The sequence below is a fragment of the Mauremys reevesii genome, linkage group 17 (genome assembly GCF_016161935.1).
Source record: "Mauremys reevesii isolate NIE-2019 linkage group 17, ASM1616193v1, whole genome shotgun sequence".
Classification (NCBI taxonomy): Eukaryota; Metazoa; Chordata; order Testudines; family Geoemydidae; genus Mauremys; species Mauremys reevesii.
The window spans coordinates 9,872,045-9,886,687 of NC_052639.1; the positions used below are offsets into that span (position 1 = coordinate 9,872,045).

At 56.6% G+C, this 14,643-nt stretch overlaps 4 non-coding genes and 1 pseudogene across 4 annotated transcripts; 4 read left to right on the forward strand and 1 right to left on the reverse strand.

The window, feature by feature from the left end:
* LOC120384957 overlaps nt 1-14,643 on the forward strand; it is a 394,265-nt pseudogene that overhangs the window by 336,547 nt on the left and 43,075 nt on the right.
* Nucleotides 4,668-4,761, reverse strand: TRNAI-UAU. The gene is made up of 2 exons: nt 4,724-4,761; nt 4,668-4,703 (listed from the first exon to the last, which is right to left on the reverse strand). It is a non-coding gene; the product is annotated as a tRNA-Ile (tRNA).
* TRNAN-GUU lies at nt 5,527-5,600 on the forward strand. The gene has a single exon. It is a non-coding gene; the product is annotated as a tRNA-Asn (tRNA).
* On the forward strand, nt 7,995-8,068 carry TRNAN-AUU. Its single transcript has one exon. It is a non-coding gene; the product is annotated as a tRNA-Asn (tRNA).
* Nucleotides 12,695-12,766, forward strand: TRNAD-GUC. The gene has a single exon. It is a non-coding gene; the product is annotated as a tRNA-Asp (tRNA).

Consider the following 14,643-nt stretch of genomic DNA (forward strand, 5'->3'; position numbering starts at 1 on the left):
ACCTGGGACCCTACCCTCACATTCCCACTAGACTCCGCCTCTGCACCACCTGTTCCCTCTAATCCCTGCCCCGCCCTTCCCCTGAGACCCTGCACGCCCCTTCCCCTGGGACCCCGCCCTGCACCGCCCCTTCCCCTGGAACCGCATGCCTGCACCGCCCCTTCCCCCTTGGGACCCCCACCCTGCACCGCCCCTTCCTCCCTGAGACCCCCACCCTGCACCGCCCCTTCCCCTGGGACCTCGCCCCTGCACCGCCCCTTCCCCTGAGACCCCGCCCCTTCCCCTGAGACCCCCGCCCTGCACCACCCTTCCCCTGGGGCACCGCCCCTTCCCCTGAGACCCCGCCCTGCACCGCCCCTTCCCCTGGGACCCGCCCCTGCACCGCCCATTGACCTGGGACCCTGCCCTCACATTGCCCCTAGACTCCGCCCCTGCACCACCTGTTCCCTCTAATCCCTGCCCCTGCATCGCCCCTTCCCCCGAGACCCCACCCACATGCTTCCCCTTTGCCCCGAGACCCTGCCCTCACAGCGCCTCTTCCCCCAAGTCCCCAGTGCCACACTGCCCATTTCCCCCTGAGTCCCCGCCCCCACACTGCCCCTATGACCCCACCCTTGCACCACCCATTCACCCGAGACCCCGCCCTCACATTGCCCTGAGACCCCGCCCTCCCACTGCTCCTTCTCCTGAGACCCCGCCCCTGCACCACCCACTAATAGGCCAGACCCCGGCGGGGGAAGGGGAGAAACATGCTGTGCTCTGCCACAGACTTCCCGAGTGTCCTTGGGCACATCACTCAACCTCTCTTCTCCCGTCCAGGAAATGGGGCTGGTGGCGCTTCCCGCCCTCGCACGAGCTGGGACGAGAACTACCCTGTGAATTAGGAAGATGCTCCCAGTCCCCCTGCTCCCACCTCTAGACCCACCTCTGCTCCCAGAGCCAGGAATAGAATCCAGAGGTCCTAGCACCCAGCCCCTCCTGTTCTGACCACTGACCCCACTCCCTTTTAGGCTCACTGCCATTTCTATCCACCCACCCCACCTGTCCATCCCTTTGCTGCAGGTTTCTGGGGTGTCACCCCTGCTCTGCACTCCCCCAGTGCAGGCACGGGGCTTTTTTCCCCCAACCACACATCCTCTCCCCCTCATGCTGGATCATCTGCTTGGCCCCCTGCCCCCTCTCGGGGTGCGCTGTGCTGCGTGGCTGGGGATTGTGCAATGGCCCAGCACCAGGCAACACAGAACGTAAACCACAGGCCCTGCCCCACCCCACCGGAGCTGCCCTCCAGGTGCATTTGAGCCCAGCACCTTGCATCTGTGCTCTCCTGCCCCACGAGGGGTGAGCTGCAGTCCCCACCATGCTCTGCAGCAGAGAGAAGGGTCAAGCCAACCAGCCCATTTAGGATGGGGGAATCAACACCCTTTTTTCTGCACAGCCACTGACCATCAGCGGGATTCCTCCTCCCTCCTGTGCCTCAGTGCAACTAAATCTCCACACCTAGACAGCCGGTCCATCCGCTGCACCCCAGTCCCCCATGCCTGAGCCTCCCTGCCAAAGCCCTGCACCTGGCTCCAGAGAATTAAGTCTCACATCTCGCTGGGAACTCAACTTCTTGTGCCCAGAGAGTCTCAACCCCCCTCAGTAGATGACCTGTCTGAGAAACACAGTGTCCGTCTTCTCTAAAGAAGTACTTGGAGAGCATTTGCTAGTGTGACCACGTGATGTAATGGATAAGGTGTCTGACTTTAAATCAGGCGGTTGAGAGTTCGAGTCCCTTTGTGCTTGTGCAGTTTTACCTTTGGGCTGAACGTCCTGCTCCCTTCAGGGCTAGAGCCTCTTTTTGGTCACTCAGGCCAATGCTCTGGCTTCAGCTAGAGCCCCGGGAAGGAGTTGGGGGTTGGGTGTCACAAAGGCTGGGACATGAGCCCCAGGTGCTTCCAGTCTCACCTTTGCCCTTCCTGACTTGCCAAAGAAAATGGGCGGCTGCCCGGGCTAGTGTGTGGAGCAGTTTCCCTCTTCCAAGTGTGCGCCTGTCCCTGTGCTGGAGGGGGGTTGCTACATAGCACCTGGGGAGCCTGGGTGTTTCTCTGCTTCTCGCCAGCTGGGGAAAAGCCTCTTGGGGTAAAATCTCCTGCCCCACTGCCAAAGTGAGCACCTTGAGTGGGAACGGTAAGAAGCCCCACCAGGGGGGCTGGCCCTGCTTTCCTACCATCGTCTGATGTTGGCCACAGAGCATCAGCAGCCGCCCCGCATGCTGGTCTGTGGGTGGCCTTCAGTGGGTGTTTGGCATGGCAGGGAGCAGGCTGGCTGGGGGTCTTTGTCGCTGTCTGCTGGTCACGCATAGGCATGGTCCTCCCCTCCTCTGAACAGCCAGAGTGAGTCTGTGCTTAGAAAGCAGAGACACAGGAGACTGGAGACAAGAGGGTGAGAAAGATTGAGAAAGGGCCTATGCAGACAGCCCACACGACAGGGACGCTGCCTGGTTAAGGGATGTGGAGGCACCAAATTGCCCCAAATTTCCCGGTGCCCTGCGCAGCTGCGATCTGCTCCAGCGGGGAAACCGATCCCCTGGCTAGCTGAGCCGGCCAGGAAAGCTGCCCCTGCCCCTGCTCCACCTCTTCCCCCCAGCCCCCACCCCTGGTCTGCCCCCACCCCCCTCTTCCCACCCCTGCTCCACCCCATCCCCCCCCACTCCGCCCCTTCCCCTGAGCTACACCCCGGTGGACGGCAGGAGGGATCAGGTGCACCCGGCACTCACTGAGCGGTGGGAAGTGGAACGACCTGGCCCCAGCCTGCTCTGCTCCACTAGCTCCCAGCCACGCCACTGGTGAGTGCTGGGGGGGCGTTTCCCCCCCAACTTCCAAGGCTGAGAGCAGAGTGCAGCAGGCTGGGGCCGGATCACTCCATTTCCCGACACCCCGTGAGTGTGGGGTCGGGCCTGCCCTGCAATTACCGGGCAGCGGGAAGTGGAGTGACCTGGCCCCAGCCTGCTCCGCTCTGCCAGCTCGGGCTGGGGGACGGGGGTGCCGTGTAGGGCACCAAAATGTCTAGGGACAACCCTGAATAGATCATTTTCCCACAGGGGCCGATGGCTGTTAGAATAGAGAGATTCAGGCAGCCTGTACAGGCCTAGACTTTAAGAACTCAGGTGTATTTTTATCACTTAGCTAGTGACAGGGCTATAAAGAAAGACCCAATATCCCAGTCTGCCTGCGTCTGGGCCTTCTCTCCTCGGAGAGTCTGAGCCTTGTTTGTAGGCGAAGGCCTTTGGCTAAGCAGCGGGGGCAGCCATAAGCTGGGAAGCGAACGGTCCCATCCTCACCTCCCAAACCCATCACACTGAACTAAGGTGGGGTTGGACTGTTAGGAAGACGATCCTGTCCCGATAGTGCCCATCACCACCAGATAACAAAACAGATCTTAAGGGAGCATCCGGTCTGGCAAGAAATCCCTTCTCAATGGTTGTGGTTGTGAAACCCTCATTTCTGTAGGGTTTAGCTTTCTGGCCCCCACTTTTCTATTGTCAATCTGTCTGGTTCGCTAATTGTTTCTGTCTGCTGCCGAGTTAATTTTGCTGGGTGTAAGTTAATTAGGGGAGTGGGATGTAATTGGTTAGAGAATTCTGTTACAATAGGTTAGAATTGGTTAGTTACAATGACTGGTTAAGGTCTAGCTGAGAATATTACTGTATAAACTGGGGTCAGACAGGAAGTGGAAGAGGAAATTGGAATCATGCTAACAGGGGGATGGGAATAGGGAACAGGGACACAGACAAGGCTTTGCAGTGTCAGAGCTGGGAAGGGGGACGTGGGGTAAACACTCTGCAGTGTCAGAGCTCATAGACTCATCGACTTTAAGGTCAGAAGGGACCATTGTGATCGTCTAGTCCGACCTCCTGCACAACGCAGGCCACAGACTCTCACCCACCCACTCCTGTAACAAACCCCTGGCCTATGTCTGAGCTATCGAAGTCCTCAACTCGTTGTTTAAAGACTTCAAGGTCAGAGAATCCTCCAGCAAGTGACCCGTGCCCCATGCTGCAGAGGAAGGTGAAACCCCTCAGGGTCTCTGCCAACCTGCCCTGGAGGAAAATTCCTTCCTGACCCCAAGTATGGCGATCAGCTAAACCCTTAGCATGTGGGCAGGACTCACCAGCCAGCACCCAGGAAAGAATTGTCTGTAGGGATGTGGGGTAAACGCTCTGCGGTGTCAGAGCTGGGAAAGGGGACACTGGGGAACAGACTCTGTCGGTCTATAGAGATAAGCCCGACTGGTGTGAAGGGCTTCGGAATCTGCCTGCTTGGAAACTTGTAAACATCCCTTTCTCTGCGCTTCCGACTTCTGGTCTTTTGCTGCTTGCTGCCTGTGTGACAAGAGCCAGGGAAGTGGGCAGGGGAAGGGAAAGCCCTGTAACAATGTCTCCTTGCTCCTCTCCCTCCAGGCTCAGGGGTCAAGGATGGGCAGGACTCCAGGCTCTGCTTGAGGGATCCTGGCACAGGGGCTGGTGGGGGAGAAAGGATGGTAGATTCTCATCTGCGCTCTGGAGAGGAGGTAATAAACAAAGGGGGCATTTTTGACTCCTCCCCTCCTCAGGGTCCCCAGGGCTGGAAGTCTACATTACGCACAGCCAAATGAGGGGGTGATGCCACTTGGTTAATGAAAACCAGTGCTCCAGGTGAGGTTTGAACTCACAACCTCAGCATAACTCCTCTCAGCACTGCCCTATAAGTAAGGTGCGCTAACCAATTGTGCCACTGGAGCACCTGCTGTGACTTTCTAAAACCCCTAGGTTGATACAGGCGAGGGGTGACCCCAAAACATTGTCAGTGGGGCTGAGAGCAGGTAGCGACAAGTGTTGTACTCGGTGGGGTGGATTCTTCTTAAGGGTTCCGGGCACCATTTGACCCTTTTGTTCTTCCCTGTGTAATAACAGAGCTGGTTAAGACTCAATGGAGAGTCTTGCTGCAGACCAACAGATGTGAAGTCACTGATAACCAGCTCTAAGCATTAGTCCTGCTTTGGGACAGTGTCTCTCATGCAAGGAACTGCCCAGTCTGCGCTAGCAGTGAGGCTCCCTCACTAACAGCTGAAATCAGGGAGAGCTGTGTGAAGTGCAGGGCCCCAGGGGTGCCGGAACAGGGGGGAACAACACCCCAGGACTTTAAAAAATGGGAGGGCTCTGCCTTGCCACTTTGTAAAGACCATAAGGGTGAGTGAGGGTGGGGAGGGGACGGAGAGCAGTGAGCGGGAGGAAGGATCTTGGGGTATGAGGCAGTGTAGGAGCGGGGCCTTGGGGAGGGGGTGGTGCAGGGGCGTGGCCTCAAGTGGAAGGGGTGGGGCTACTGCTTGGGCTCTGGTGGCCACCACTTTTAGGCAGGGACACCCCGGGGGGGGCAAGTGGGGCAAAAAACCCTCCATACCAGTCCAGTTCCTTGCGGTTGCTTGTCTAACCACTGCAGGCATGTGCTATACCGTACCCTGAGCTGATGCCTGGCTTTTGTGCTCAATACAGCCTTGCCCCTCCGTGTCTCTGTGGCGCAATGGGTCAGCGCTTTCGGCTGTTAACCGAAAGGATGGTGGTTCGAGCCCACCCAGGGACGACGCTAAGCCTGTGCTGCTTCCTTGCTTTCCCTGAGGCCTGTGGGGGAGTCTCAAAGGTCCCATTTTGCTGCCTCTTGGCCTCAGTGCTTTCAGCTGGTGGTCCAAAGAGCGGGCTGGATGCCATTCAGAAACCCATCTGCCAGCAGCCGTGCCGGAGGCTCAGGCTTAATCCTCAAGGCCGAGCACAAAAACTTTCAGCCGGGAACATTTCGCTCCCTTCCCGTCTCCGCCCAAGCGGCAAGAGAAGCGGAGAGACAGGCCGGCTCAAGACGCCTCCTCCCACTTCCCTGTACGCTGTGCAAAGCTCTTGGCCTGCCTCATGCCTCGTCAGGAAAGCACGGCCATGCGGCCCAAGCCTGAGTCACGTCCGCGCAGCCTGGCCCGCCCGGCTGACGGCGCGCAGAGCCATGCGAGTCAATGGCAGGTCGAGTCCGGGCCTCGGCTCTTTCCCCTGACAGCCACACACACAGCGCTGCCTAGCGCCCCAGAGCCTCCTCGTGTTCTCCGCAGCAGCCGCCTGCCGGGTGGTGGGAAAAGGGGACCAGGAAGCACTGCAGCCTCATTCCGGGACAGGAGGCCCTCGCCACGCCTAGGCCTGCCTCTTGCCTTCAGCCCAGGCAGCCAGAGGTGCCAGGGAGCTCCCTGGCAGGCCGCCGCTTCGCCTCAGCCACCTCTTGCCTCATGGCCTAGGCTCTTGGGGCTCTGCTGGTCACCGGCTCGCTGGAAGGCCCAGAGGGAAAAGAAACAAGTGCACGTGTAGCAGAGGATGGTTTCGATTCATCAACCTCTGGGTTATGGGCCCAGCACGCTCCCGCTGCGCCACTCTGCTGCTTCTTCACACCCTCCCCTTGCCACCTAGCCGCCACTATCCGGATTAGTGCCTTACGCGCTCTCGTGCTGGCAGGCAGATGCGCAGGCTGATAGGCAGCTGCCCTGGTCACAGGATTTTACAGCTTCTACAGGGTAAAAGGGATCTATTTGGGGTTTGGACCCCATTGGGAGCTGGGTAGCTGAGTGCCGGAGACGGGAGCACTTCTTAAACAGTTTTCAGTTAAGCTTTCAAGCTTGTGGGGGACGAGGTTCAGCCTTGGATCCGTGTCTGCAGCAGGCAAGCGCATCTGGCTCAATCGCCCCCCCCGCTGTATTAGCAGACTAAAACCCGGATCAAACGCACACGCCTTGCAAGGGAACAGGAGCCGGGATCTCAAACAAAAGTCAACTTTTTATTAAGATGACGTTCAAAGAAAAAAAAAGTGTACAGTACAGAGTTTCAGCATAGAAGTTTCTGGTGCTCAGGGAACAACGTACAGCTTACCCAAGGGATGCAAAATTCAGTTTAAGATCGGGTGGCATAAGGAATACATAATCTGCAATAGCCCTGACTGGGGGTAAAAGGTTAATGTACAGACACTGAGTTAGGAGGGTATGTTGTCCATATGAGGGCTACGTTCGGGTGTGGAATATAACGAGCGGTTACGACGATGAGGATGGATTGACCTGCGTTTGGTGAGTTTTAACGTTCGGTGTTTTGGAATCTTTGCCACAATCTAGTTGAAGCAGGGTCAGTATGAAGTCTACCCTGCCATCTGTTGGTGATGTGTTGTCAAGGCCTTTTGGGGCTGATGTCATTTGCATGGTTACACCCACCCCGGATTGCATGATGGGAGTGCTTGTCCAAACGGTCATTTCAGCTGCTGCGATATCCCCAGTCTCTTTGTTATTGGGGCAGGAGTAATCCAGTGTATTTTCCTGTTGATTTTGGATCAAGGACAGAGTAACTGTACCTGGCATTTGAGGCCTGAGAGCGTCACCCTCTCCTGAAAAGTACTCACCATTTAGGAGTATGGGTTCCTAACGGCCCCCCTCATGGAGAGATGTAGAAATTGATGTTTGTTGGTGTCGTGCAGGTGCTGCTGCTGCTGTTCTTTCTGCTGTTCCTGGTGTGGAAAGACAGAGGCTGTTTTGAAACTCTTAAAATTGTTGTTAGTGCTGCAGTTGCTTACCCTAAACTTATGCCGTTAGATCTTTTTCACGGTGTATTTTGGCACTGAGAAGTAAAAGGTGTCTTGTTAGGGAGTGAGGTAGCAAAGGTCAGTTGCATAGGTAGTGCATGTGTCCCCCTGGTCCCAGAGTCCAGAATTTGCATAAACCCACCCACTGTCCTGTGACAAACAATCTCGCTCTGCTAACTCTTCCAGCAAAACAGGCCAAAGAAAGTGTATGCGAGCGCTGTACCACAGCCCCGTTGCTCTTTTTGGTTCCTTCCCACAGAACTTTCGCTCCATACCAGTCCAGTTCCTTGCTGTTGCTTGTCTAACCACTGCAGGCATGTGCTATACCGTACCCTGAGCTGATGCCTGGCTTTTGTGCTCAATACAGCCTTGCCCCTCCGTGTCTCTGTGGCGCAATGGGTCAGCGCGTTCGGCTATTAACCAAAAGGATGGTGGTTCGAGCCCACCCAGGGATGACGCTAAGCCTGTGCTGCTTCCTTGCTTTCCCCGAGGCCTGTGGGGGAGCCTCAAAGGTCCCATTTTGCTGCCTCTTGGCCTCAGTGCTTTCAGCTGGTGGTCCAAAGAGCGGGCTGGATGCCATTCAGAAACCCATCTGCCAGCAGCTGTGCCGGAGGCTCAGGCTTAAACCTCAAGGCCGAGCACAAAAACTTTCAGCCAGGAACATTTTGCTCCCTTCCTGCCTCCGCCCAAGCGGCAAGGGAGAAGCGGAGGAGACAGGCCGGCTCAAAGACGCCTCCCTCCCACTTCCCTGTACGCTGTGCAAAGCTCTTGGCCTGCCTCATGCCTCGTCAGGAAAGCGCGGCCATGCGGCCCAAGCCTGAGTCACGTCCGCGGCCTGGCCCGCCCCGGCTGACGGCCGCGCAGAGCCACGCGAGTCAATGGCAGGTCGAGTCGGGAGCCTCGGCTCTTTCCCCTGACAGCCACACACACAGCGCTGCCTAGCGCCCCCAGAGCCTCCCTCGTGTTCTCCCGCAGCAGCCGCCTGCCGGGGTGGTGGGAAAAGGGGACCAGGAAGCACTGCAGCCTCAGGCCAGGACAGGAGGCCCTGGCCACCCCCAGGCCTGCCTCTTGCCTTCAGCCCAGGCAGCCAGAGGTGCCGGGGAGCTGCCTGGCAGGCCGCCGCTTCGCCTCAGCCACCTCTTGCCTCATGGCCTAGGCTCTTGGGGCTCTGCTGGTCACCGGCTCGCTTGAAGGCCCAGAGGGAAAAGAAACAAGCGCACGTGTAGCAGAGGACAGTTTCGATCCATCGACCGCTGGATTATGGGCCCAGCACGCTCCCGCTGCGCCACTCTGCTGCTTCTTCACACTCTTCCCCTGTCTCCTAGCTGCCACTATCCGGATTAGTGCCTTACGCGCTCTCGTGCTGGCAGGCAGATGCGCAGGCTGCTAGGCAGCCAGGGGGGTGGTGGGGACAGACAGACACAAGGACACAGCCGGGGGGTTTGTGGGACAGACAGACACCGCTGGGGGTGGTGGGGGCAGCCAGACACACGGACACAGCCAGGGGGTTGTGGGACAGACAGACAAAAGGACACAGCTAGGGGGGTGGTGGGGACAGACAGACACAAGGACACAGCCGGGGGGGGGGTTGGTGGGGACAAACAGACACAGCTGGGGGGTTCTGGGACAGACACACACAGCTGGGGGGGGTGGGGCAGCCAGACACACGGACACAGGCGGGGGGTTGTGGGACAGACAGACACAAGGACACAGCCAGGGGGTTGTGGGACAGACACATACAGCCAGGGGTGGTGGGGGCAGACAGACAGACACAGCCGGGGGTTGTGGGACAGACACACACCAGGACACAGCCAGGGGGTTGTGGGACAGACACACACCAGGACACAGCTGGGGGGTTGTGGGGACAGACAGATGGAGTCGTGGGCGGGGAAAAGGGCAGCAATGGGCACCCCGGGGCTGGTATAAAATACACAGGACGGGGGGGGGCTTCCTGAGGGGACTATAGCAACACCCCCCGCAGAGCAGACCCAGGTTGCAGCTGGCTCCGCCCATCACAGCCCCCTGCCCCACAGAGACCCACACAACCCTCTGCCCCCTCGAGAGACTCCCAATGACCCCTGTGCCCCTGTCACTCCTCTCCAGAGAGCCCTCCCCTTTGTGCCAGCCCACTCCCCTCCCCCACTTCCTCCCCTCCTCCAAAGCTCCCTACAATCTCCCCCTTTGCCTTCCGCCCCCCAGCCCAGCCCAGCCCATTCCATTGGCCGGGAGGCTCCCAGTCTAGTAGCTATCAGGGCCCATGGGAGCTGCACCTGAGGCAGGGTGCCTGCCTGCAGATGCAGACCTGCCTGGCTGTGCCTCCACAGCACAGGGAGGGGGAGCCACAGGTGAGCAAGCCCTGGTCATCATCACAGGCCCAGTAATTCTCTGGATATTTAATTTCACTGAGGCAAAATGTGTGCAATGTTATGGGTTGAATGATTGAATGACATAATACCCACCTGCCCGCATTGTCCATCACTAAGTCCAGTAATTTTGTCAAGTGTTTGTTGCACAACATGGTGGTGCCTACCCCTACCTTGTGCTTCAGGGGGTGATGGGGTCCAGGGCAGCCTGTTATAGCCTGTTATAGAACTACCTAATTAGTAATTGGATATGTTGGCTGGCATCTTTTTTTACGTGTTCGCTCCCCCTGATGTTAGAACCTGGCTACACCACTGGGGAGGGGAGCTTCCTAGACCTCTGCAGCTGGGGCTTGGGTGAATTTTATGATACTCTGCCCCTCCCCAGCTACCACCCTGCAGTCCCCACTCCTGCACCATGCTGGGCAAGGGGCAGCCCCATCCCCAGTGAGGCTATGGTGAGGGGTGGCAGCAGGAGGCCACACGTGATGGCAACCTCCCCTCGGTACCCACCATAGGGAGGTGAGTGGGCTTTCTGGACCTGAGAGGGACCCTAGGAGCATGTGCAGTGAACTGCGGGGGAGAGGAGGGGTCCCTCCCCTGGAGCTTGCTGCTGCCAGGGAGGGTGGAGGGGAGTCCTCTTTGACCCTAGCCCTGGGGCAGCCTGTCTGCACCCCAAGTTCCTTATCCCCAGCCCTGCCCCAGAGTCCTCACCTGACAGGAAAAACACGCAACTTAAATTTGGTGGTCAGTTTAGAGTATCATAGAATATCAGGGTTGGAAGGGGCCTCAGGAGGTCATCTAGTCCAACCTCATGCTCAAAGCAGGACCAATTCCCAACTAAATCATCCCAGCCAGGGCTTTGTCAAGCCGGGCCTTAAAAACCTCTAAGGAAGGAGATTCCACCACCTCCCTAGGTAACCCATTCCAGTGTTTCACCACCCTCCTAGTGAAAAAGTTTTTCTTAATATCCAACCTAAACCTCCCCCACTGCAACTTGAGATTATTACTCCTTGTTCTGTCCTCTGCTACCACTGAGAACAGTTTAGATCCATCCTCTTTGTAACCCCCTATCAGGTAGTTGAAAGCAGCTATTAAATCCTCCCTCATTCTTCTCTTCTGCAGACTAAACCATCCCAGTTCCCTCAGCTTTTCCTCAGAAGTCATGTGCTCCAGCCCCCTAATCATTTTTGTTGCCCTCCACTGGATTTTCCAATTTTTCCACATCCTTCTTGCAATGTGGGGCCCAAAACTGCACGTAGTTCTCTAGATGAGGCCTCACCAATGTTGAATAGAGGAGAATGATCATGTCCCTCGATCTGCTGGCAATGCCCCTACTTATACAGCCCAAAATGCTGTTAGCCTTCTTGACAAAGGCCAGAGGAGGGGGTGTCAGTGCCTGTGCGGACTTCTGGGAAGTGCATGGGGTGGAAGGGGATGCTGGGATGCTCTGGAACCACTCCTTCAAAGCCAGTCAGGACTCTGGGGGAGCCTCCTCTCTGAGCAGACTGTCTCCAGGGCAAGAAGCTTACACCTCCCTGGGTCTGACCTCAGAGCATTCAGCCCTTCCACACCATGCACTTTCCACAGTGAGTCCGCCCAGGCAGGGTCCTGGGGTAGCCAGAGGTCCCTGCACTCCAACTCTGCAGTCAGATGTGACTCTCAGCCAGACTGTAAAACAGAAGGTTTATTACATGAAGGGAACACAGTTTAAACAGAGATTGTTGGTAAAGAAAACAGAACCCCTCTGTCAGGTCCATCTTGCGGGGTGGGCAGCCCAGAACCAAGTTCTGGGTCTCTCCCCATTTCCACAGCCAGCTCCAAACTGACACTCCCTCCTCTGGCCTCTGTGTCTTTTCCGGACAAGGAGGCCACCTGATCTCTTTGTCCCCAACACCTTCAAGTAGCATCTTACAGGGGAAACTGAGGCACCCACACAGTATTCAGAGAAAATATTAAGAATATTCCCACTTCATCACAACAGGTGCAACAAAATATAATACTGTATATTGAAGTAGGCAAGTGTTGCTTCTGACTTTCCACTTTTAATTGACCCTTGTAATCTTGTGGCACTGACACGTTGTAGCTTCATTTTATATCGGCTTACAGGGTGGGAGCGGGGGGCACCACCATTTTGGGCCCCACAAAAAAATTATACAAACCTGCCGCCTATGTCACCGGTCCTTAGTTTCTGCCTGGTAAAGGCAAGTCAGTGGGGTCCATCCGTCAGAAAAAGAGTCCCAGGACTTCTTGCTGGGTGCCAGGGTCCAAAAGCGGCGCATTCCCTCCTGGAAAGGGCTGTGTTTCGAATGTCCGTCCAGTGCGCGTTGAAGGGAAGGATCTGCGTGCCTGGGAAGCTGCGTCCCTCCAGAGGCGCTTGAGAAGCCAAAGGGGCCGTGGGTGAGTTTGTGATGAGGTGAGTGTGAAGTGTGGAAGGGGGAGGGTGTCAAGAGGAGGTTTTGAGAGGAAAAAAGGTGCTGCTGAGCTGGTAGGGGAGGGCAAGGTCCCAGGCGGGTGTTGTGTGAGGAGCTGTGTAGGCCCGAAAAGGCGTCGTGCTGGGCAAGGGCAGGTGAGGAGGGCCAGGGCTGTTGCTGCGGCCAAAGCCTTTGGGAAGCAGAAGAGGGCCAGGGGTGTTGTTGCCTGCTGGGGCCCATGCGACGGTGTAGGTGTACGCTGACCGTAGCTGGTCTGTGGGAGCTGGGGCCACTCGCTGTGCCCCTTTCCTCGTTAGTATAGTGGTGAGTATCCCCGCCTGTCACGCGGGAGACCGGGGTTCGATTCCCTGATGGGGAGGGTGACGCCTTTTGAAGGGGGGACAAAGAAATCCCTGGCCTGCCCGCCACATGCCTTGTATTCTCCTTCGACGGCCACTTCCCTTCGCACCCCGCACTGATGACTTTCACCTCCAGAGAGACAATTACCTCGCAAGGACACGCTCGCCCTAGCCAAAGCCTCTCCCTGGCCTTCCGCCCCCGGGCCCAGCTTCGGGGCCTGCACGTGGGGGCACGTTTCAGAGCGGCAAAGGGAAATAGGCTGGCCAGGGGCATGAGGACAATGGCCCAGACAAACGGGGAGGGACTTGGTCCAGGGGTGGAGGAAGACAGAAAAAGGGACAGGCATGGGATTGGCTTCCTGTCTTTTTTCCTTTGCTCAGCATTTGACCTGTGACTGTAATGGGCAGACTTGAGAAAGACCTGTGGCCGCCGGCGAGGTAGGTGGCTGCCCCGAGAGCGCAGAGCTGAGCATTTTCCGCTAGGCTGCTGCCTGCGCCCCCAGCGCCTGGCCGTGATCGTATAGTGGTTAGTACTCTGCGCCGTGGCCGCAGCAACCTCGGTTCGAATCCGGGTCACGGCATTAATTTTTGGTGGGGAGGGGCTATCCTGCAGCGCGCCTCGTGGCTCAGCCTGATGGCGTCCGTTTGCAAAGAGAGCCATCAGCCGGTCCTCAGTTTCTGCTTGGTAAAGGCAAGTCAGTGGGGTCCATCCGTCAGAAAAAGAGTCCCAGGACTTCTTGCTGGGCGCCAGGGTCCAAAAGCAGCGCATTCCCTCCTGGAAAGGGCTGTGTTTGGAATGTCCGTCCAGTGCGTGTTGAAGGGAACGATCTGCGTGCCAGGGAAGCTGCATCCCTCCAGAGGAGCTTGAGAAGCCAAAGGGAAATAGGCTGCCCAGGGGCATGAGCAGTGATTTCCCAACCCCCCCCCCAGTTTTGTGAACTAGTTTCATGCCAAATCTGGTGGCTGAACTTCGCGACTTTGTCCTCACCCACAACTATTTCACATTCGGGGACAATATATATCTTCAAGTCAGCGGCACTGCTATGGGTACCCGCATGGCCCCACAGTATGCCAATTTTTTTATGGCTGACTTAAAACAACGCTTCCTTAGCTCTCGTCTCCTAATGCCCCTACTGTACTTGCACTACACTGAAGACATCTTCATCATCAGGACTCATGGAAAAGAAGCCCTTGAGGAATTCCACTGTGAGTTTAACAATTTCCATCCCACCATCAACCTCAGCCTAGATCAATTCACTCAAGTGGTCCATTTCCTTGACAGTACTCTGCTGATAAGCGATGGTCACATAATCACAACCCTATACCGGAAACCCACTGACCGCTATACTTATCTACATGCCTCCAGCTTCCATCCAGGACACACCACCTTATCCATTGTCTATAGCCAAGCTCTAAGATACAACCGTATTTGATCCAATCCATCAGATAGAGATAATCACCTACAAGATCTCTATCAAGCATTCTTAAAACTACAATACCCACCTGCTGAAGTGAAAAAACAGGTTGACAGAGCCAGAACAGTACCCAGAAGTCACCTACTACAAGACAGGCCCAACATAGAAAGTAACAGAACACCACTGGCCTTTACGTTCATCCCCCAATTAAAACCTCTCTAGCGAATCATCAAATTTCTACAACCTATCCTGAAAGATGATCCCTCACTCTCCCAGATCTTGGGAGACAGGCCAGTCCTTGCTTACAGACAATCCCCAAACATGAAGCAAATCCTCACCAGCAACCACAGAACAACAATACTAACCCAGGAATCTATCCTTGCAACAAAGCCCGATGCCAACTCTGTCCACATATCTATTCAAGTGACACCATAATATGACCTAATCACATCAGCCATGCCATCAGGGGCTCGTTCACCTCC